The sequence below is a fragment of the Hyperolius riggenbachi genome, chromosome 4, assembly GCF_040937935.1.
Source record: "Hyperolius riggenbachi isolate aHypRig1 chromosome 4, aHypRig1.pri, whole genome shotgun sequence".
In the NCBI taxonomy this organism is placed as follows: domain Eukaryota; kingdom Metazoa; phylum Chordata; class Amphibia; order Anura; family Hyperoliidae; genus Hyperolius; species Hyperolius riggenbachi.
Window position 1 is genome coordinate 194,700,123 of NC_090649.1, and position 22,027 is coordinate 194,722,149.

A 22,027-nucleotide genomic window follows, 5' to 3' on the forward strand; every position below is an offset into this window, starting at 1 on the left:
TTTCTTGCCCTCAGAAGTCATTTTCTGCTAGGAAAGTGTTCTATAGTTAAAATTTCTTATCAGTGAGGGTCACACTGTAGTCACTTCCTGTCTGAGTCAGGACTGAGTCAGCCACTTACATACCTGATATTTAACTTTCAGACAGAGAAAGAAAAAAAGGAACACAGCATAGTTATTAGTGTGCTTGGCACTGTACATATGAAGAGAAAGATCCGCACCACCTTCAGAAAAGCTTAGTCTGTTTTATTGGAAAAAAAACATACAAATTTAAAAAGAACTTTAAGGCAGGACAGTCCACTGTTTCGGGCTCCTGCCCATCTTCATGCTGCCTAGTTCTGAAGTAACATACAAAAACACCAACATATATACAGAGAAACAACCAATCACTGAGTATATACTAATTAGAGGACCTGATGGGAAACAGCCTATTTACATATCTAGTCACACCTCCAACTCCCCCAGGGTGGGGGAGTTGGAGGTGTGACTAGGTATGTAAATAGGCTGTTTCCCATCAGGTCCTCTAATTAGTATATACTCAGTGATTGGTTGTTTCTCTGTATATATGTTGGTGTTTTTGTATGTTACTTCAGAACTAGGCAGCATGAAGATGGGCAGGAGCCCGAAACAGTGGACTGTCCTGCCTTAAAGTTCTTTTTAAATTTGTATGTTTTTTTTCCAATAAAACAGACTAAGCTTTTCTGAAGGTGGTGCGGATCTTTCTCTTCATTTGCCACAGTTTGAGTCCCATGGTGTCCGGGACTATTAGATCTGCACACCTGACCATCTGAAATTGATGGAAGCCAAGCAAGTGCGACTCCACACTCAAAATTACTCTTGGCACTGTACATACACATGTCTATCTCATCATGTCACTTCGGGTACCCTTTAAACAATACCAGTTGCCTGGCAGTCCTGCTGATGTCTTTTGCTGCAGTAGTGGCAGGATCGCAGACCTGAAACAAGCATGCAGCTAATCCAGTCTGACTTCAGTCAGAGCACCTGATCTGCATGCTTGTTGAGGGGCTGTGGCTAAAAGTATTAGAGACACAGGATCAGCATGAGAGTCAGGCAAGTGGTATTATTTTAAAAGGAAAAATCCATATCCTTCTCAGTTTAGGTTCCCTTTAACCTCCCTAGCGGTAAAACCGAGGATCACATGGCCCCAGGAGGATTTTTTTTTTATTAAAATGAGTTGTATATGCTTAAGCTAGCACTTGGCTAACTAACTATGTCCCCCAAGTTTCACCGCTCTCCACCGTTCCACCCCGATCGCCGCCATAATACATACCCCACAGGGATCCCGCAATAGCACAGCCTTCCAATCAGCTCCAGGCTTCGCTATGGGGAGGATCCGGACTGCGCATGACGTCGATGACGTCAGATGTCATGTCCGATCATCGCCATAGCAATGAGTGAAGCTGAATGGTGAAGCTGCAGCTCTTGCGGGATCGAGGAGGGGTAAATATTGCCGGCGGCGATTGTAGGGGGTTTAGTTAGGTGCGGCGGGACTTGGGGGACATAGTAAGCTAGCGAAGTGCTAGCTAAAACATAAAAAACACCTTTTATTTAAAAATGTCCTCCGTGGACGAAGCCTCTGAAACTGCGTACCGCCAGGGAGGTTAATATTATTTTGCTATTAGCAGATCAAATAGCAGCTATTTGTGATTATAGAGGGTGTGGTACCAATGTAGTCCAATGACCTTCCAAAGGAGACAAAAAAATTAGACAGGGACACCAGGCGCCCCTGATAATGTAGCACATTGAGGGTATGGGACACTCGACAACAGTATGTGCAGAATACTCACAAAAATAGGTTGCAAGACCAGCAACCACAGTGTACTGGCTGGTGAGGAAAGCCCGTCCTCACTCGGGTTTTTTAGGGTTCGTCAATGTAGGTCGCTCTCCAGGAAAATAAAAAAGCAGGGTGTAAGGGTTCCAAGGAACCAACATACATGGTCAACACCCTAAACAGAGGGGGTTGGTGTGGGATATTACTTGGAGGGAGGAGGCGCCCCAAGATGTGATGTGTGGAATGGATAATGTAAGCTGGATAAAACATACATAAATAAATTACCTCTAAAAGAAGGGGGTAGCCCAAATAAAGTAATAAAATGTTTAATAGAAACCAGACACTTGAATGATAATGTGTTTCGCAAATCGCAGTCTGCTTCCTCAGATCAAATAACAAAAGTGTCTCAATACTGGCGATTTGCAAGCAGGGAGCGCTTCTAACTAACTTAAGCCTATTTATGCATGTTTTATCCAGCTTACATTGTCCATTACACACATCACATCTTGAGGCACCTCCTCCCTCCAAGTAATATTTGTGATTATGTTTCTTATTACTATTGAGGGCAGTTCTACTATCTTGGCACCGTATCCATGCAATTTAGGGATGCAATCCAGGGATTTACCGTTCTAATTTACTAACATCGGTTTCAACCCATGCCTTGGTTATGTCCACGCACAGCTAAGGTTGCTAAAAGGTTATTCAATTATTAGAGGACACACACGCATATGATGGTGCAGTCGACAGCACTTTTGCCTTGCAGCACTGAGATCCCCAGTTCAAATCTTGTCCAGGACACAATCTTTATGGAGATTGTTTGCTGTTGCCATGTTTGTATGGATTCACATCCCCATTTTAAAACATACTGGTAAGTTAATTGATTTTCACCAAATTGGCCTTAGACTATGACAGTGACATTATGCTCTGATTCGTTTGTAAAAAGTGATGGGTGAACTTGTTGCGGTGTAGTTTGCCTGCTCAATGGCAAACCTGTGATTATTTGCAGAGATGCTGTTTTGTTCACCTACCAACCCTGATGCTAATAGAACTTTGCCCATCACAGTGCTGTAGCTCCTGATCCCCAGCAGGCACCCCTCTGCCAAGCTTACTCACTTTGTACAAGAGACGGGTTGACATCACCGCCTGGGCTGGGACATGCCAGTGTGGAGGGAGCAGAGACTGAAAGCTGGAAGGATGGGCTGGATGAGCCGCATGTGGGAGATAAGTGGTCTGTTTGGATGTGTACTCAGTGAACTCAACCAAACATAGAGCTGCTGCTCTACTACACATCGCCCATCTAGCCCTCCATCCAGCTCTCTCTGTTCCTTCTGCACTTGCATGTCCCAGGCAGTGAGACATCAACCCGCCTCCCATGTGAGGGGAATGAGCAGGCAGGAGGAGGGGGCAGAAGGGTGCCCACCACTGACATGGGTGAACTTCTTGCAGTGTGGTTTACTGAGTATATGGCAAAGCCACAAGAGAGTGTTCTAAGACATATGAGTTTGCAAACAATTGCAAATCCTAACGTGAATGCAGGCTTACAAAGCCATTTTCTGTGACCAACCTTCTTACCTAATTGTGAGCTCTTCTTAGGGGCACTCAATGGCTTGAGCCTGTACTGTGTAAACTGTAAGTGCTCCATCAATAATAATGACGATGACTACAACTAACCAGGCAAAAATTCTCAAACCTTTTAGAAATCCCTCAAAAAGAGAAATGTTCCTGCAACACTGTACAAAAATGGTGTGCTGAGCCACTAGATAACTATCAATCCTACAATGGCCAGATATTACTTACGGAAGAGGTGCAAACTTTTTCTGTCTAATATTTGACATTAAAAAAAAAATCCGACTAGGTTTCCAGGATTGCTTATATTTTCCAATGATCTCTAACTTAGGATAACATAGGCATAGGATAGTTGATTTAAAATATGTATATAAACATCTGTTCCCTGTGCTGTGGTGATAGATTTTTAGCTTTTTATAGTAAAAAGTTTGAGGTAACTGTTCAGGTGGATATTTTTTTCACTGTAATTGCAGTTTTTAGGTTATAAATCTGCTGCTTCAATAGAAAAAAAAACACATTTATTAAACTGGATTTAACTAGTTCTGTACCAGCAGTCTCTGGCCCCTTAAGGACCAAAGACTGCTTGTACTGAAAAACGGCGCCTCATGACGAATTGCCACGCATACCCACTGGTCACGCCGGTCCTCCATCACTGCAGGCCCCTCTCTCTTTTGTCTATATGACGGCAGAGCTCTGTGCCCTGGTCAGGAGCAATTTTGTTGTCTCCTGACCCTGTTATTCAATGTAAGCCAAAGCAATTGGCTCACAGTAATCACGTGGTCAGCAGCCAATGAAATCAGCTTGGGACCGACTCAGAGAGCTCTGCCGTCATATTAATGGCAGAGTAAGTGAGTTGCGGCAGGTATAAAGTGCTGCAATCGGCGGGAGCCAAAAGCAGGATGTAGATTTCAGTATTTATGTTACTTTAAAAGTCACTAAACAGTCCTATTACATCCATCTTCCCTTTCTTTAGTTAATTAATTGGGGTATGCACATTACCCAATTTAAGAACTAATGCTAAGGACTTACTTCAGATTTTCCTCAGCCAAAACGTTTGCTGGTTGTCTGTCTAGGTCAAAAATCTAAAGTGTGTACATTGTTGTTTTTATTGTTCTTGATTTATGTAGTGCCATCATCTCCCATGGTGCTGTGAAGAGTAAGAAATAGTCATGGGTACATATGAATACAGACATTGGTACATGATCCAGAAGTGGTAAACAATATAAATAAATGTTCAGCAACTTATAAGACTCAAAAGGGAGATAACACTGCCCATGTGAGCTTATAATCTAAAGGGTCATACCTGGGCTCCTCCATGCCATTGGCCTTCTTTTCAGGGATACATCTAGACAGATCACTATCAAACGAGAAATATAACATCTATGTACACAGCTTCATGTATCTAACATTATGTCATTTTAAATTATACTTGGTTTATTTAAGTAGCAACGCCCATATAACTCATGGAAAATCTTAAATGAAAATCCAATTCCTCTCATGGAGCTTAGTCAAACTTGATTTCAGCTGCCCATCCTGAATCTAAACCTAACTATATAATCAGGCTGCTTTACACAAAAGATAGGCATGTCACTAACTGTCCCTTAAAGAGGGATTGTCAGCCACAAATTCCTTTTACCGTACTCAATGCTGTGTGTTCATTATGCATTGCAAGTCCTCCAATCTAATCAGAAATGTTTCTGCTGTAATAAATCTCATCTGTCAGCCTGGCTCTATTGGGTACATTGCCACCGAGAAGGAAGCTTGTCATCACTCCTCCCACATTCCTGCTCCTCACTGATTGACTGAGGGCAGTTCAGTGTGAAGCTAGTGCTGCAATCTGATCTTGCTGTGCTCAGATGTGTACAAAGCAAAAAGCAAGCTGCCTAGCTATGAAAGAGCAGATTCTTGGAGAAAAAAAAGAGTAAGTGAGGAAATGACATCAGATTTAGCTTCAGTCAGAGGGAATTAAAATGGAAAATCCCTACAGCAGAATTCTCTTTATATGCTATATAAAATTCACTGAAATCAAAACGTGGATAGTACAATACATCTGTTATGTAGGTAGAATAAGTAGTTATCTACATATATATGTGGTTTTTTCCTGGTATAGTATGGCTGACCCTACTCCTTTAAGGGAGCTCACAATAGAATTCCTACTATAGTCACAGTCTAATGTCGCTATCATAATCTAAGGACAATTTATTGGTATGTTTTTGAGTGTGGTAGAACCCACATTAACATGAGGAAAAGATACAAAACCTATGCAGATAGTGTCTTGGCCAGGATTTAATCATAGGACCCAGGACAGCTAGGGAACAGTGCCATCCACTATGTCTGTTCTACCTTACCATGACAGTGAAGAAATCATCACAAAGATTTTGTCAATGTCATGAATTTATGAAAAACATGTAAACAGAAACAAAGATAGTTCTGCTAAAGGACCAATAAATTCTGAATTGCACAGGAAAATTATTAAGGAGGTTATGAATAGTTAAGAAAAAAACAATGTTTAAATTATGTTAAACAAATTCAAAGTGTTGCCATGACAGAACCTGAAATCAGCAGTTCAGTTCATATATGAAAACATATGAATACATTTGAATTGAAGAAAGTCTACAAAAAAAAAGAGTGGGCTAAAATACCCTGAATGTGCTGTGGAAGACTGGCAGGTTGAAGAAGAATTTGTTGAAACGGAGCGATTAAAGTACTCACTTATCAATCTGTATTATGTGTTTCCCAGGTTTCCTTTGTTTAGCTTTACATTTTATTCAGAGATTAGAAATATATGAAATATGTGTGAAGAATATACAGTGAATAGGAAATTAGCATGGGGTAAGAGACGTTCTCATGTAACTGTAAATCACTTGTAAACTTTCATTTGTTCTAACCTTTAATTGTAAGTTGGATTTCTTATTAAAAAATAAATAAACAGTTTATATAAAAGGTGGTAAAATGGCAGGGTTGTGTGGGGGAAAAAGTAGATCACAATAAATAATTTTTAAAATATTTCCCACCTTGAATGTACAATCCATAACCTTTATAAAACAATTGAAAAACAAACAAATCAGTTAGGGTAAATATGCAAAAAAGAAAATAAAATGTACAGTAAGCTCATAAGCTAATAAGTTGCATAAGTGTGTACACCCTAAGGTTGGATTCACAGCGGTCAGTTGCATAACGCATGCGTTATAATGAGTATGAACTGCAATGGAGACTGGACATAGAGGAACTTTAACCACCTTAGCGGTATGGACGAGCTCAGCTCGTCCATTACCGCCAGAGGGTGCCGCTCAGGCCCTGCTGGGCCGATTTTGTTCAAATAAAAAGCAGCACACGCAGCCGGCACTTTGCCAGCCGCGTGTGCTGTCTGATATCCGCCGCGAGCAGCGGCGAAAGAGGGTCCCCCCAGCCGCCCGAGCCCTGCGCAGCCGGAACAAATAGTTCCGGCCAGCGCTAAGGGCTGGATCGGAGGCGGCTGACGTCAGGACGTCGGCTGACGTCCATGACGTCACTCCGCTCGTCGCCATGGCGACGAGGAAAGCCAAACAAGGAAGGCTGCTCACTGCAGCCTTCCTTGTTACTTATGCTTGCCGGAGGCGATCGGAAGAACGCCTCCGGAGCGCCCTCTAGTGGGCTTTCATGCAGCCAACTTTCAGTTGGCTGCATGAAATAGTTTTTTTTTAATTAAAAAAAAACCCTCCCGCAGCCGCCCTGGCGATCTTAATAGAACGCCAGGGTGGTTAACCAAGGATTGAATTTCATTCCAACCAGTAGCTGATACTCCCTTTCTCACAGAACCTATTCTCGAAAAGATCATCAGGGGGTCTGTATGGCTGATATTGTAGTGAAAACCCCCACAAAGTGTGATGCCATAGCCATGCCCCTGACAGTTTGTGGTCTGTAAACCTTGTTGCATTGCGGGAAATAATAGCTTTTTACAACAGCCAAGCAAGCAGCATCCCCCTTTGTTCATAGCCCTCTCAGTAACAAATTTCCTGTACAGATCACCTCCCAGGACTAAAGCTGTCACCACCAGTGATACATTTCAGAAAGTACAGGACAGAAGGGACAGGAGCATTTAGTTTGCCAAAGAGGAAGAAAGGGGTTACATGATTAATTGCAATATCTCTCCTGCTCAAAGGACATAATGGGCCCTATGCAATTAACTTTTTTTCTTCTGAGTTTTCTAATAGGTCATATTTTCACAACTTGACAATAAAATGCCCTTTACGCCACTAGCAAGCAAGAATATACTTAAAATAACAGTGATCAAATGACTTTGCAGAGTAATCCTAAGAGATAGTGGAACTCCATTCCTCCCTCACCCCCTTTTTCTTTTTTTAAATATTTGCTCTATGTCTTTTTATGTAGATTACACATAGTTCTGGACTTATTTTAAAGATGTGCTGAGGGCGTTATAATCAGTGAAGATACCCCATATAATCCACACCTTCAGGATGCATTTTCCATTTCTGTTTAAAATGTAATAAAAAGCAATTGCCTGTAGATTATTTTCTTTTTAACCGACTGTGCGTGTGATGTGCACTGTTAGTCTTTTCTTCTTCCCACGCCAAATAAAGACCAACTACTTAAATGAGCTGAACTAGTGAATATGCCATTTCATTGCCTAGAAACATGATAAAGATAGGTGGAGGAATGCCACCCAACATTTTATAGAAGTGCAACTCAGTGCCTTGTAAACAAGCTACAGCAACAGTAAACATATTTAAGGGCTTCTTCTTGTAATAAAAGTATGATTTTTCAGTTATGTCAAGATTAATATTCACTATATCAGCCAAAATTCAGTTTGATCATGAATCTGAATCTTGAAGAAAAATGTAGTTTTCAAATAGGATTGAAGTTCAATGGAGTATTTTTTTATGGCTAGTTTAAACCTTTAAAGATGAACTCTAACCCAGAATTGAACTTCATCCTAATCAGTAGCCAATACGCCCTTTCCCACAAGAAATCTTAACCTTTTCTCAAATAGATAATCAAGGTAATCTTTATGGATGATATTGTGATGAAACCCCTCCCACAGTGTGATGTCAGGGCCATGGTCCTGACAGTTTTTTGTCTGTGAACCTTGTTGCACTGTGGGAAATAACGGCTGTTTCCAACTGCCAAGCAAGCAATATCTCCCTTTGTGCATAGAAGTCTCAGTAAGCGAACATTCCGTAGAGATCACCTGGCAAGACTAAGGTGGCCACCTGTGATACATTTCAGAATGTAAATCATGGAGAGAAAAGATTTTACAATTAACAAACACCAAGTAAACAGTTTATGAATGAGTATTGTAAAAAAAAATAATCAATTTTATTACGTTATCACGTTTATTTTACTACAGTTCCTCTTTAAGAGCTCTTCTAGGCACCAAAAAGGCAAAGGAAGCCCTCCCACAGCTAGGGAAAAGTAGGCTAAGGCAAAACAAAAAGTATAAACATGATATCAAGGGTCCTATAAGAAATATACAAAATCCACAAACTGATGTTTTAGGGATGCCTTAACCCTGAAGTTGGCCCTGTGGAGCAATGCAAACACAGTTTTCAGGAACAGCATAAGAAACAATGTACTTTGGCAGTCCATACATGGCTACAGAATTTAAAAAATTGAATTGTTTTTGTAATGATCCGCTCAGCTAGCTGCACAGGCAGACAGCTGTTTGACCATTCCTCTAGTCTGTGGGCTGCAGGTCTCTGGAAGAGAGACCTGTCTTTCCTTTGCAAGTTTCTGATCTGCTCTGCTGCTGAGGAATTTGCATACATTGATTATGCAAATCACCTAGCTAGGCTGGCAGTATATAAGCCATGTTTTTCCCAGAGTCCTTTGCTGGTTATCCTTTCAGGGTTTGTTGAAACACTCCTAGAGTGTCAGCCATGCTATTTCTTGTTAAAGTTATCTTAGAGTAATTCTTGGGACTGCACTAGGCAGCTTCCCTAGTGCAGTAAGCTTGCTATCTGTTTTGTCTGTATTGCCTCTCGGTTGCGATTGTCCTGTCACCAACGGTGGTTGTCAGGAAATCGTTCTGTCTGGGGTGCTAACCAGAGCAGCGGTCGCTACTGGTAGCCCCTTCTGTTAATCTGTCTGTCTTGTTTGGATCGCACTAGCCCCTGGCGGTGGCGGATGTGGATCCTTCTGATCTTTGTTCTTGGAGTGTAAGCTGGAGCAGCGGTTGCTACCGGCTACCTCATCTGTCTGTCGTGTTTGGATCGCACTAGCCTCTAGCGGTAGCGGCTGTGAATCCTTCTGATCTTTGTTCTTGGAGTATAGCTGGAGCAGCGGTTGCTCCCTGCTATCTCATCTGTCTGTCGTGCTTGGATTGCACTAGCCCCTAGCGGTAGCGGCTGTGGATCCTTCTGATCTGCTTTCTTGTTCCTGAGCTCGGATCGCACTCGCTCTGACAGAAAGAGCAGTGGATCTTTCCTCTCGTATTCCTGTTTTCCGTTAGTCTGTCTTGTCTGATACCAACGCTTGCTGTAGGCTCGGTGAGGTAACCATTAAGCAAGCGCTCGCGTTCTTTTCGTGTTTGTCTGTCGGTGGTTAGTTAAGCGTGCTTGTCTCTGTTGCGCTTAACGTGCGGAGATCGCGCGGTAAACGCGTTCGCTGTTGCGAATGAGTGCAGTGTTCGCGTTTAGCTAGCGTTTGTTATTTTTGTTATTTTCTCATTGTCGTTTGCTGTGCCTTTGCTATTCTCGAGTTCTGTTCTGATCAGTCTTGTGTCACTTCTGGTGATTGCCTCTCTCGCGATCGCATTCATACTTTGTTTCTGCGAATGTGTGTTCACCGTCGCTGAGTGGCGACTACATTGGGGAACACACATTTAGCCTATCTCTGTGCTCTTCTCTTTAAGGGCTGTTCAGCCCCGCACTGTCTTAGATCTGTACAATTCCCATCTGGCATTTGTGGCCGTGCAGAGGCTGTGCTCGTCTGCACTCCACAGCGCCATCTGCCGGTGGGAATTGCCCTCTGCTGGTGCATCGTGCCTAGCCTGGGTTCACTTAATTATACGCTTGTGGAAGGTTTTCGTTGTGTCAGTGTGCATCTCGTGCGCTGACCACGAAAACGATTCCACAAACGTTACAGTTTTGAATTCACTTATGTCTTAATGGATGGCACCATCAGCCCAAGACACTTTGGGGCTAATTCACAGAAACTTGGCGAGGTCGGCATCTGCAGCAGAGGAGACCGGGAGCCACCAGAGCTGCGGCAAGGGCACAGGATGGCTGCCAGGGGCTGGAGGAAGCTTCAGGTAGGAGGATTTTTGTTTTTCAGTAAACCTGGACGTATCCTTTCATATCATATAGAAATCAAAATGACATGTCACAAAGATGAAGTTATATTTCCTAGTCATGCATTCTGTCAAAATACCAGATTACTCCTCCTGCAATCAAATAATTGATTTCCAAATGGGTTAACCATTTGAGCCCCCCCCCCCCCCCAGAGTGGAATGATTAGAGTAAATATGTTTACATTAGTTGAGAGTACAATGATAATAATAATTCCTTTTTTTGTATAGCGCCTTTCTCCTGTCGGACTCAAAGCGCTTGCGAGGCAGCCACTAGAGCGCACTCAGTAGGCAGTAGCAGTGTTAGGGAGACTTGCCCAATGAACTACTTACTGAATAGGTGCTGGCTTACTGAGTAGGAAGAGCCAGGATTCGAACCCAGGACTCCTACATCAGAGGCAGAGCCCTTAACCATTACACTATCCAGCCACTTGATGCAAGTGCAGCTAAGAAGTTGGTGCCCTTTATAATAGATACCTACATTAAGTCAAGACAACCAACACACCAATTACAAAAACTGGTTGTGATTACCTTGGTTTCTGATTTTGGTGTTTAATTATGTACGAGTATTATGTATGAGTACACTAGTCTATGTAAGCTTCATTTTTTTTTCTGTTAGGAGAAAAGCACAGTATAAATGGTCTGTGCTCTTATGTTTGAACACTGGCTGGATAGTGTAAAGGTTAAAGGGACACTTAAGTCAAACAAAAAAAAGAGTTTTACTCACCTGGGGCTTCCAATAGCCCCCTGCAGCTGTCCAGTGCCCTCGGCGTCTCCCTCCGATCCTCCTGGCCCCGCCGGCAGCCACTTCCTGTTTCGGTGACAGGAGCTGACAGGCTGGGGACGCGAGTGATTCTTCGCGTTCCTGGCCACAATAGCGCCATCTATGCTGCTATAGCATATATCATATACCATATAGCAGCATAGAGGGTGCTAATGTGTCTGGGAATGCGAAGAATCACTCGCATCCCCAGCCTGTCAGCTCCTGTCACCGAAACAGGAAGTGGCTGCTGGCGGGGCCAGGAGGATCAGAGGGAGACGGCGAGGGCACCGTACAGCTGCAGGGGGCTATTGGAAGCCATGGGTGAGTAAAACTCATTTTTTTTTGTTTGACTTAAGTGTCCCTTTAAGGGCTCTGCCTCTGACACAGGAGATCTGGGTTCAACTCTTGGCTCTTCAGTGAGTCAGCACCTATTCAGTAAAGAGTCCTTGGACTAAAATTGCTACTGCCTAGAGAGCGCACCCTAGTTGCTGCAGCTCTGGCGCTTTAAGAAAGCCAGGAGAAAAGTTATTTGTCTTGTCTTGTTAGCAAAAGAGGCATAACACTGTTTTTAGTTTACATATACTGGTTTACTATGTATATTCTTTCTCACAACAACATAATATCTACTCTATGTACATGTATCAATTTTTAAAATTCTATAAAAAAATGTAATTATAAGATATAAAAAACAGATTACCTAAAATGAGGCAATAATGCCAAAAAATTTTTAAAACAAAATAATGAATGGTGTTATCTAGAAAAAAGCATTGACATAAAATTATTTATATATTGCAACCACATTCATGCAGTGCTTTAAAGAGAATACAATACTAACTCACTAACTGTTCTTCAGCCAGGTTAACACTCTAATTTTTCGAATATATTTTTGGGGAATCCATTGAACCAGAAACCCAATGCAAACATATAATTGCCAAGCACACAAGTTTAAAAACAAAACTCAGCTCTGCAGGTCCAGACTTTAGGGCAAAAATAGCCTCATGGCAAATTATTCATGAAAGTGCAATCATGACCTTCGCAAACCTGCTTTTTGGATCGGTTTTCTGCTCCCTGTTCCACATTGTAATTCTTGTATCAAAAAAATCAAATGTAAAAATTGAAGACAATATGTGATTCTGTATTTTAAACCACTCAACCAAATTGTGTTGTAAACTTTATTCACATAAGTCTGCCAAAAGCTTGGCATGCAAATGGCTTGAAGCTTTGTTGCATAAAGCAAATTATGATATAAAAACCTGATTTTATTCACTGCATAATTAGGCTGTCAGTATACCTGATTAGATTGTCTTTTGTGAAAATAAATACATAGGAAAGCACGTCACTAGGCACTGTTTCTTGAAGGCTGCTCTCTTTATTTTAAAAATGCAAAAAACAATTACGTCAGCTTACATAACCGTAGGTGGTCAAGGGAAAAAAAATGGGCCTGATGTCTAGTTAAGTTTTTAGCTTTTTCCAGTTGGGAAGACCAGAGCTGTAGACTTAACAGAGTTGCAGGCAACGTGTCATATCATATCGTTGCTGCTCTGCTTACCAGTGTAGTCTTCATCTGTATGCTAACTTAGATGCTCCAAGACTCCCCCCAAAAAGAGTACAGTGTGTAGTACTGCAAAACCCCACAGTCTGCTTACTGAGCAGGCAGTATTGCCAGTTGCAAAGCCAATGCTTGATGCACATTTACATAATAAGCAGCATAATATATGGTAAATTAAGATGTATAGGATGAAATGTCTGGTGGTGCTAAGGCATTATGGGTTGAAATGCATTATGGCTTGAACTTTTGAGCATGCTACTAAACAGTATCGAGTAGGTTGAGCTTGTGACACGAAAGGAGGAAAGGAATAGGCTGTTCAGGCCATCATCGCTGTAATAACTGTAGTCTTTAGGTGTAAGATATAGAATAAAGAGGCATTGCACCACTGGATGTAGATAAAGCTTCATTTAAAAAGAAATGGCACAGTAGGTGGAATGGACTGTGATGTACTATGTCAGGTGTACAAGTTAAATGGTGAACAGCTTATGTATGTTAACACAAAAGCACTCAAAGCTCACCTCTACAAGGAGGCCTACCCCACCTGAAGGCTGCCCTGACTCTCTCTGTCGAGAACTTCTTGATGCACCCCCCCCCCTTCTCCTTTCGTATCACCACCCCTTCCTCTAGATTGTAAGCCTTTGGCAGGGCCCTCTCCCCTTGTGTATCATGCTTGATTGTACACTCTACCCAGAATATGTGAACTTGTATAATCAGCACTACCACTCCAGTGTATGATCTGCCATTGTATTACTAACTGTATTGACTTGTGTATCTTGTTGCTTATTACCTGTATTGTTGTATTACTATTGCCTATATTGCCTACTACCTGTATTGTGCTGTCACTCTTGTTATCATTGTCTGTAATCCTATGTATTGTACAGTGCTGCATAATATGTTGGCGCTACATAAATACAATAAATAATAATGATAAAATAACACATCCAATAATATGCCCAATAAAGCTTTTGTGTGGTTCACATTGGACAAAGTGTTCTTTGTAATACAAAAATTGCTTTCACATATACAGTAGATACAAAGTACCTTTTTACTCTTCATAATTTAAAACACAAGTAGCAGTCTTCATATAATGAATGAAAATCACTCCATGGTGCAATCTATGATTCATTCAACAAATGTTTGCTCATTGTAAAATCTTTTCCTCATACTGATTTACATTATTAAATATATCACAGACATCTTTACTGCTGGCAGGGTGAATCACGGTGGAATTATTTCCCCTCCCACCCCCTTCCCTGTGAAGTAAGCAGGAACAACACCTTGTCTACTACTCTGGGGCGAAAGGCTGTATGACGTCCTAGCATAGGCTAAGTATAGGTGTAGCCAAAATACTGCAATATACAGATATAAGAAGTGAAGAAGTGTCTCTGATGATGAATGTGGGAAAATAATGTAGACGTGGGTATCCTGAATAATTTTTCACATTCTTTTACATTTCATTACAGTTTCACTTTAAAGAGAACCCGAGGTGGGGAGATGGGGGGCAGATTGGACACAGAGGCATGTTCTTTGCTTCATGACATGCCTCTGTGATCCTCAGACGCCCCTCTTTGTCCGCCCACCACCGCACTATAGCCCCTCGAGATGAGCAACAATCTCAGAGGTAAGCACAGGGAGAGGGATTCCCTGTTCAAAACGCCTGCCAGGGGCATTCCTGCAGGGTTTCCAGAGCTGCCATTGGGTAGCTCTCTCTCCCTGGTCATGCCCCCTGCCGCTCCCTCGCCTCCCTACATGCTGCAAGAGACACACACTCTCTCCTTGCAGCGTCGTGACCTACAGGTCATGGAAGTGAAAGTGGGCCAGTGCAGTCCACAGCAGCAGTGATTTTTGCGGCTCCCTGTTCCGCTCTGCCCCCCAAATCAGGTAGCCTACTTTTTTTTTTTTTGAGCCCACCACAGGCTCTCTTTAAGGAGTGTTTTGAAGGAAACCTGTACGAAATAAACTGATGAGCTAAACAATTGTATTACTAGACCTAATCCTAAATAGGACTTTCCTGAAATATCAATGTCTTATTTTGGTTTTAAAGGTTAAAAACTACCCTCATGTGCCTGAGACAGTGAAAATGTTTTTTATTCTTTACATTTTATTCACTCCCATAGAAACACATCTTTGAAAGCACACTATGGCAAAAAGTTGCAAAATTTTAAATATGTGCAAACATAGACAAATAAGAAGTACATTTTTTTTCCAGAGTAAAATGAGCCATAAATTACGTTTCTCCAATGTTGTTGCCACTTACAGTAGGTAGTAAACAAATACCAAGGGGTGAGCAGCACAAACCAACTTTAATGCAGTTTTTTTTGCTGTAAGTGACAGCAACATAGGAGAAAAGTAATTTATGGCTCATTTTACTATGGAAAAAAACATACTTCTGATTTGTTTAAGTTTGCACATATTTTACATTTTAAATTTTTTCGCCATAGTGCCCCTTTAATTACTGAACTTTTTATGTGTTCCCTGCATTCGGCTGTTGTTTTTCTCAGCTACATATGAGTTCTGTTACCTGTAAATAATTATCAGTGACAGTTTCTTTCTTTCTACTGCAGTCTGACTGCAGAGATATAGTCGTTTAGTGTGTTGGATTCATAACTCTTACAGTGAATAAAAAGAAAACATGTGCACAGCCTAGTTCTAAGTTGAATCGGGACTGTATATGCACACGTTTATCTCATTATGGGCCAAATTCAGCGAACGCCAGTAAAATGACTCTGCGCAAAGCTCTGATATAACATGCACTGCGCACATAGCACAACTTGCATTGCCTCGGTAAAATGAGAGTTGCCAATATAACATGTTTTACGCTACTGATATCTATGTAAAGACCTTGTTATTCTGTGAAGTGTAGAAGCTCATAACAGTGTTTTATTAGTTCAGCCATCAAAAGAAAACTGATCTTGATTTGTTATTATGATTTGGATGGTACCACACCTGCCCAACCAGGCCCTTATCGGTTCTGTAAAAAAAAAGAACTCAATTTTCTATCATAACAGACACTTGACATGAGTTTCAAGGTAATAAAAATTTAGCTGTTAATTACTGCAGGAAAGAAATAAAATCCTTGTGCAAACAGCCATTAGGAAAAGCAAACAATGGGCAGCTTTTTTACACTTTCTTGGTTTGATGAAGACAGAGGCTGGTCAGTTAGTTTCTCACTCAGTAAAGAAGCCCTCCTGTTCCTGGTTTCTAGTTCAATCAATAACGAACCCACGTACATCATCAAATGAATAATGATTTCTTGCTAAGAATCCTGAACTTGAAGAAAATTGCATTTAATGTATTGAAGAGCAACTCTAATGAGAAATGAAAGAGCAAAGTTTTCATTGTAGTCAGGCTGAGGAGTGTAATGTTTTTATCATCAGAACCTATCCAGAAGCAACTACTCCTTGCATAGTTTCGGAATGCAGCAGGTCAGAGAAATGGCACACTAGCTTTATCTGACAACTCATCTGATTTTTCATACATAATTCCCTGTGAATAGGACTGACACCAAAGTCCCTTTATTTCCCCTGACTAGTCCAAAAATGACCTTATACATATAGTGAAACAACAATGCACAATGTTACTGAAGGGCATTCTCATGAAAGTGTCTTTCTGTGTGCTACTGCAGCTGGAACAATCTACAACAGCAGTTTTAACTCATTTAGAAAAAGCTGATCTAAAGTCATGTAAGGGCCTGTACACACAGAAAAAAACGCAGGCAAAAACGCAAGGGCATGCGGTTTTTAATGCGTTTTTCAAGCGCTGCGCTTAAAAAAGGGCAGCAGGCACTGCGATTGCGTTTTTCTAAAAACGCATCGCACCAGTGTGTACAGGTCATCACGATTTTCATTACTTTTCAAAAAACCTTGCGATTTTAAAAACGCAGCACAAGCGGAGGAGTGTGTACAGGCCCTAAATCACTATTTGAACTTGATTCATTTTGGCAAATATGCACAACTTATCTTGTGCAAGCATAAGGGTCACAAGCACATACACAATGCCTTTTTTCATATTCTTTTTAAAATGACTTTTAAGCATTTTACAATTGAAAAAAGTACCCCAAAGTTGGTGACAATTTACTATTTTGAGTTTTTTTTTTTTCTTGCTTGCTGGTGGTTTAAAAGGCATTTTATGACAGGTTTTGAAAACCTCAGGAGAAAAAGTGAATTGCATATGGGCCAGAGAGCAGCAAACAACTCTTACATCTCTCTATACACTTTTATATGCTTATAATCCTATTTTAGACAGGTTGGTTTTTAGTGTGATACCAATGTTCATCAATATTTGTTAAGGATGTGTAGAATACAAACTTGGAGTTTCCGTGATTTCTTTCAAACACTTTGCAAACCTGTGTACTTTGCTGCCAAATGAACTTTGGTGATAGGTTTATTGCTCATTCTGATATGAATAATCCTCAATTACTATATGGCAGTACTAAAGGTATTGCCTGGGATCTTCTTTTACGTCATAGCTTTATCATATCCTTGCAATGATCAGGTCACCCTCCCATCCATAGTTCTGCAACTATCTAATACTCATGCAATGATAATGGTTGCCTCCTTGATATTGACCAACAGTGACCTTGCACAATATGAGTACAACAAGAAAGAGTTCACAGGCAATTTTTACTTTAACACTTAATGGGCAACATGTTCAAACTTACAGTTGTCCTTTATGGCTTCATTGTATTTAATTTCAGACTAAAATAAATATGTCTCTCCTTCAATAAAGCTTATCTTAGACTATGATGACTATGACTGTGATCAGAATAATTCCATCATTACCAAGTTCATATAACAGCACTGGATTCCCCAAACTCCACAATACTCTTTATTGATATGTAGACAGCTTTCCAGACAGTTTCCAAAGACAGCTTGACTTCTACTTCTTTGTCTAAAAAAGTACAACATGGAAAAACTAAATTCTTAAAGGCATGCAAGTGCTATGATATTATAGTGACAACAGTACGAAAACATTAGTAGACCCTTAGAAGGTAGCAGCATTTTTTATTCTAAACAGAACAATATTAACACCAGAGATGTAGCGAACGGTTCGCCTGCGAACGGTTCCAGGCAAACTTTGGGGGTTCGCGTTCGCCTGCACCAGGCGAACTTTTGCGGAAGTTCGATTCGCCCCATAATGCACTATGAGGGTCAACTTTGACCCTCTGCATCACAGTCAGCAGGCACATTGTAGCCATTCAGGCTACACTAAGCCCTGGAGCCCCCCCCCCCCTTATATAAGGCAGGCTCCGACGGCCATTAGCCTCACTCGTGTGCCTGCTAGAGACAGAGTAGGGACAGCTGCTGCAGACTTGTTCTTCTAGGGACAGATTAGTTAGGCTCTTGGCTGCCTATCTTGCTCCTGGCTAATTGTTATTGTTTTTATAGCACCCCTCAATAGCTCTTTTCAGAGCTCATCCTGTACTTTTTTTTTCTGTGTGTCAAACTGACACTTTTGTTGCATGCACAGCCTTGCAATTGATAGTGTGTGTGTGCTACTGCCAGCAGCCCAGCACATTCAGTGACTACCTGTGTGTGTGACAGGGAGCTGCACATTGTACTACCCAGTACTGCATATACTGCAGTACCTGTTGTGTTTACTTAACCCACCTCATCACTGCATCTTACTACCTGTTGTGTTGAGTGAACCCACCTCACTGCATCTAAGTACCTTTACTTTTCAGTGAACCCAGCTCACTGCATCCTACTACCTGTTGTGTTGAGTGAACCCACCTCACTGCATCTAAGTACCTTTACTGTTCAGTGAACCCAGCTCACTGCATCTTACTACCTGTAGTGTTGAGTGAACCCACCTCACTGCATCTAAGTACCTTTACTGTTCAGTGAACCCAGCTTACTGCATCCTACTACCTGTTGTGTTGAGTGAACCCACCTCACTGCATCTAAGTACCTTTACTGTTCAGTGAACCCAGCTCACTGCATCCTACTACCTGTTGTGTTGAGTGAACCCACCTCACTGCATCTAAGTACCTTTACTGTTCAGTGAACCCAGCTCACTGCATCCTACTACCTGTTGTGTTGAGTGAACCCACCTCACTGCATCTAAGTACCTTTACTGTTCAGTGAACCCAGCTCACTGCCTATTACTACTGTTGTGTTGAGTGAACCCACCTCACTGCATCTAAGTACCTTTACTGTTCAGTGAACCCAGCTCACTGCATCCTACTACCCGTTGTGTTGAGTAAACCCACCTCACTGCATATACCTAGCATCCACCCGAGATGGACAAAATGGACAAACCAGGTAGAGGAAGAGGTAGAGGCAGACCGAGAGGAAGGCCACCAGGCACCGGCAGGTCTGTGCGAGGTGGTGTTGCTGTGATTTCGTGCGGACCTGCCCCAAAATACAGTGCTCAGAAGAAGGCACGTGCCATCACTTCCCAAGATCAGGACGTGCTTGACTATTTAACACAGAACACCTCATCTCCAGCAGCCACCAGCGCTACAACAAGCACAACATCCGCTGCATTTGACACTTCGCAGGAGTTACTTGGTGGTGGTGGTGAAATCACTGATTCACAGCCACTACTGCAACAACAACAAGAAGGCACAGGTACACCACCTCATACGTCTGAGTTAGGTGGCGATACTATGGACGTATCATGTGAGGAGGGGGATGATGAACCACCTGAAGTTGGTGCAGTTGAGGAGGTGTCTGAGGAAAGCGAAGCTGGCCAGGAGGATTATGATGACGATTATACGGATACCACATATGTTCCCGGTAGAGGAGATGACCAGGGGGACAGTTCAGAGGGGGAGTCAGAGAGGAGTAGGAGGAGATGACTCCATGATAGAAGCAGAGGGAGCTCGTCCTCCGAAACAGCTGGGGGCAGTGTCCGGCGCCATGTATCGCCAGCTATGGCCAGCCAGCCAACATGCCCTTCAACGTCAGCTGCTGATGCCACCGTAGCGCCATCACCTCAGGGGGGCTCAGCGGTTTGGAAATTTTTTCACGTGTGTGTCTCAGATCGGAGCAAAGCCATCTGTTGTCTCTGCCAGCAAAAATTGAGCCGTGGAAAGGCCAACTCTCACGTAGGGACAAGTGCCTTACGAAGGTACCTGGAGAGAAGGCACAAACAGCTATGGCAAGAACACCTGAGGAAAAGCAGCACCCCTCAAAGACAAGCCACCCTCCTTCTCCTCTTCCTCCTTCAGGTGCATCGTCTTCATCCACTTTCTCCCGTGCACCTTCACAGCCACCCTCCTCCACACCGCCTCTTCCCTTCAGTGGTTCCTTCTCCTCTGCCCACAGCAGTACCCAGCTGTCCGTGAAGGAAGTATTTGAGCGTAAGAAGCAAATGTCTGCCAGTCACCCTCTTGCCCGGCTTCTGACAGCTGGCGTGGCGGAACTATTAGCTCGCCAGCTATTACCATACAAGCTGGTGGAGTCGGAGGCTTTCCGTAAGTTTGAGGCCATTGGTACACCGCAGTGGAAGATACCAGGCCGCAATTATTTTTCACAAAAGGCCATACCTAAACTGTACCGTGCAGTTGAGAGGCAAGTGGTGTCATCTCTGGCACACAGCGTTGGGTCAAGGGTCCACCTGACCACGGATGCCTGGTCTGCCAAGCACGGGCAGGGCCACTACATTACATACACAGCCCATTGGGTCAACCTGGTGACCGATGGCAGCAAGCAGGGAGTACGTGGCTGCGCAGCGGACCGACTTGTCACCCCTCCACGGCTTGCAGGCAGGCCTCCAGCCACCTCCTCTCCAATTGCTACCACTGCTTCGCTGTCATCATCCTCCTCCTCCTCCTTGGCTGGTGCCGTGATCTCCTCTCCAGCTACACAGCCCCAGCACCCCAGGGCCTATGCTGCATGCCAGGTACGATGGAGTCACGCAGTGTTAGACATGTCTTGCCTGAAAGCGGAGAGTCACACTGGAGCAGCTCTCCTGGCTGCTCTTAACAAACAGGTGGAGCAATTGCTGACCCCGCACAAGCTTGAAATCGGCAACGTGGTGTGTGACAACGGCAGCAATCTCATTGCTGCGTTGAATTTGGGAAAGCTGACACACATACCCTGTATGGCACATGTGCTGAATCTGGTCGTGCAAAGATTTGTGTCCAAGTACCCAGGCTTAGAGGACGTCCTGAAGCAGGCCAGGAAGTTGTGTGGGCATTTCAGGCGCTCTTACAAGGCCATGGCACGCTTTGCAGACATTTAGCGTAGAAACAACTTGCCGGTAAGACGCCTGATTTGCGATAGCCCGACTCGCTGGAATTCCACCCTGCTGATGTTCTCTCGCCTGCTAGACCAGGAGAAAGCTGTCACCCAGTACCTGTATCATTACAGTACAAGATATGACATTTAGACACAGCGTATCGTGAGTGGCACTCCCCACCAATATTGTAAGCAGTTGTCAGTGACAAAAGTGTAGGCAAACAATCACTCCTCTCACCTTCCTTCCAGTAGCCTCCGATTCATATCTTGCCAAGACGTGTGCACTTCAGGACAGCATGGTAGACATGACAGGTATCAGAACTCAAGAAACAAAGAGGAAAGAGAAACGTCCGGGCACCTTCCGTCTGTAAATTTATTCAGCAAAGTCCATAATCGTTGAGGTTACATACCACAAGTGTGTCGCACGGGTGGTCTTTAAATGGTAGCTTGTGAGGTGGAGGTGGGGATGCCGGGCATCAGTAGGGGCTTGCGACGGCCGTTTCGCGTCCTGCTGGACGCTTGGTCACGCTGTGCTCCAGTTACTGTGGCATTGCGCAGACGTCCGGTAAATGCGGCGGTAAACTCCGCCCCTTCCGGATGACGCGCATGCTTGTGATTGGAGACCAATAGGAGGGGTTGCTCCAATCGGGATGCATGTCATTGGACAATAATAGGAGGAACTACATTACCCATAAGCCTGTGCGTGGGTGGACTACAAGAGGGGGGCGGTATGTCTCCGCCTAATCCCCTTCCACCAATGAGCGGTGGCATAAACTGCCAACTCTATCCAATAGGCAGAGGCCCGAGGTGCCTGCATACATTTGGGCAGGCACTTAGGTAAAAAATATGTAGTATACGAGGGTGAATTTCACAACCACAATCTTCCTCC

General features: G+C 43.1%; 1 long non-coding RNA gene across 1 annotated transcript in view; it reads right to left on the reverse strand.

Moving 5' to 3' along the window:
* LOC137571680 (uncharacterized) overlaps nucleotides 1–22,027 on the reverse strand; it is a 159,733-nt gene that overhangs the window by 11,278 nt on the left and 126,428 nt on the right. Inside the window, exon 3 of the long non-coding RNA XR_011031402.1 lies at nucleotides 4,385–4,502. This is a non-coding gene — a long non-coding RNA (uncharacterized lncRNA). The remainder of the gene's footprint in view (nucleotides 1–4,384; nucleotides 4,503–22,027) is intronic.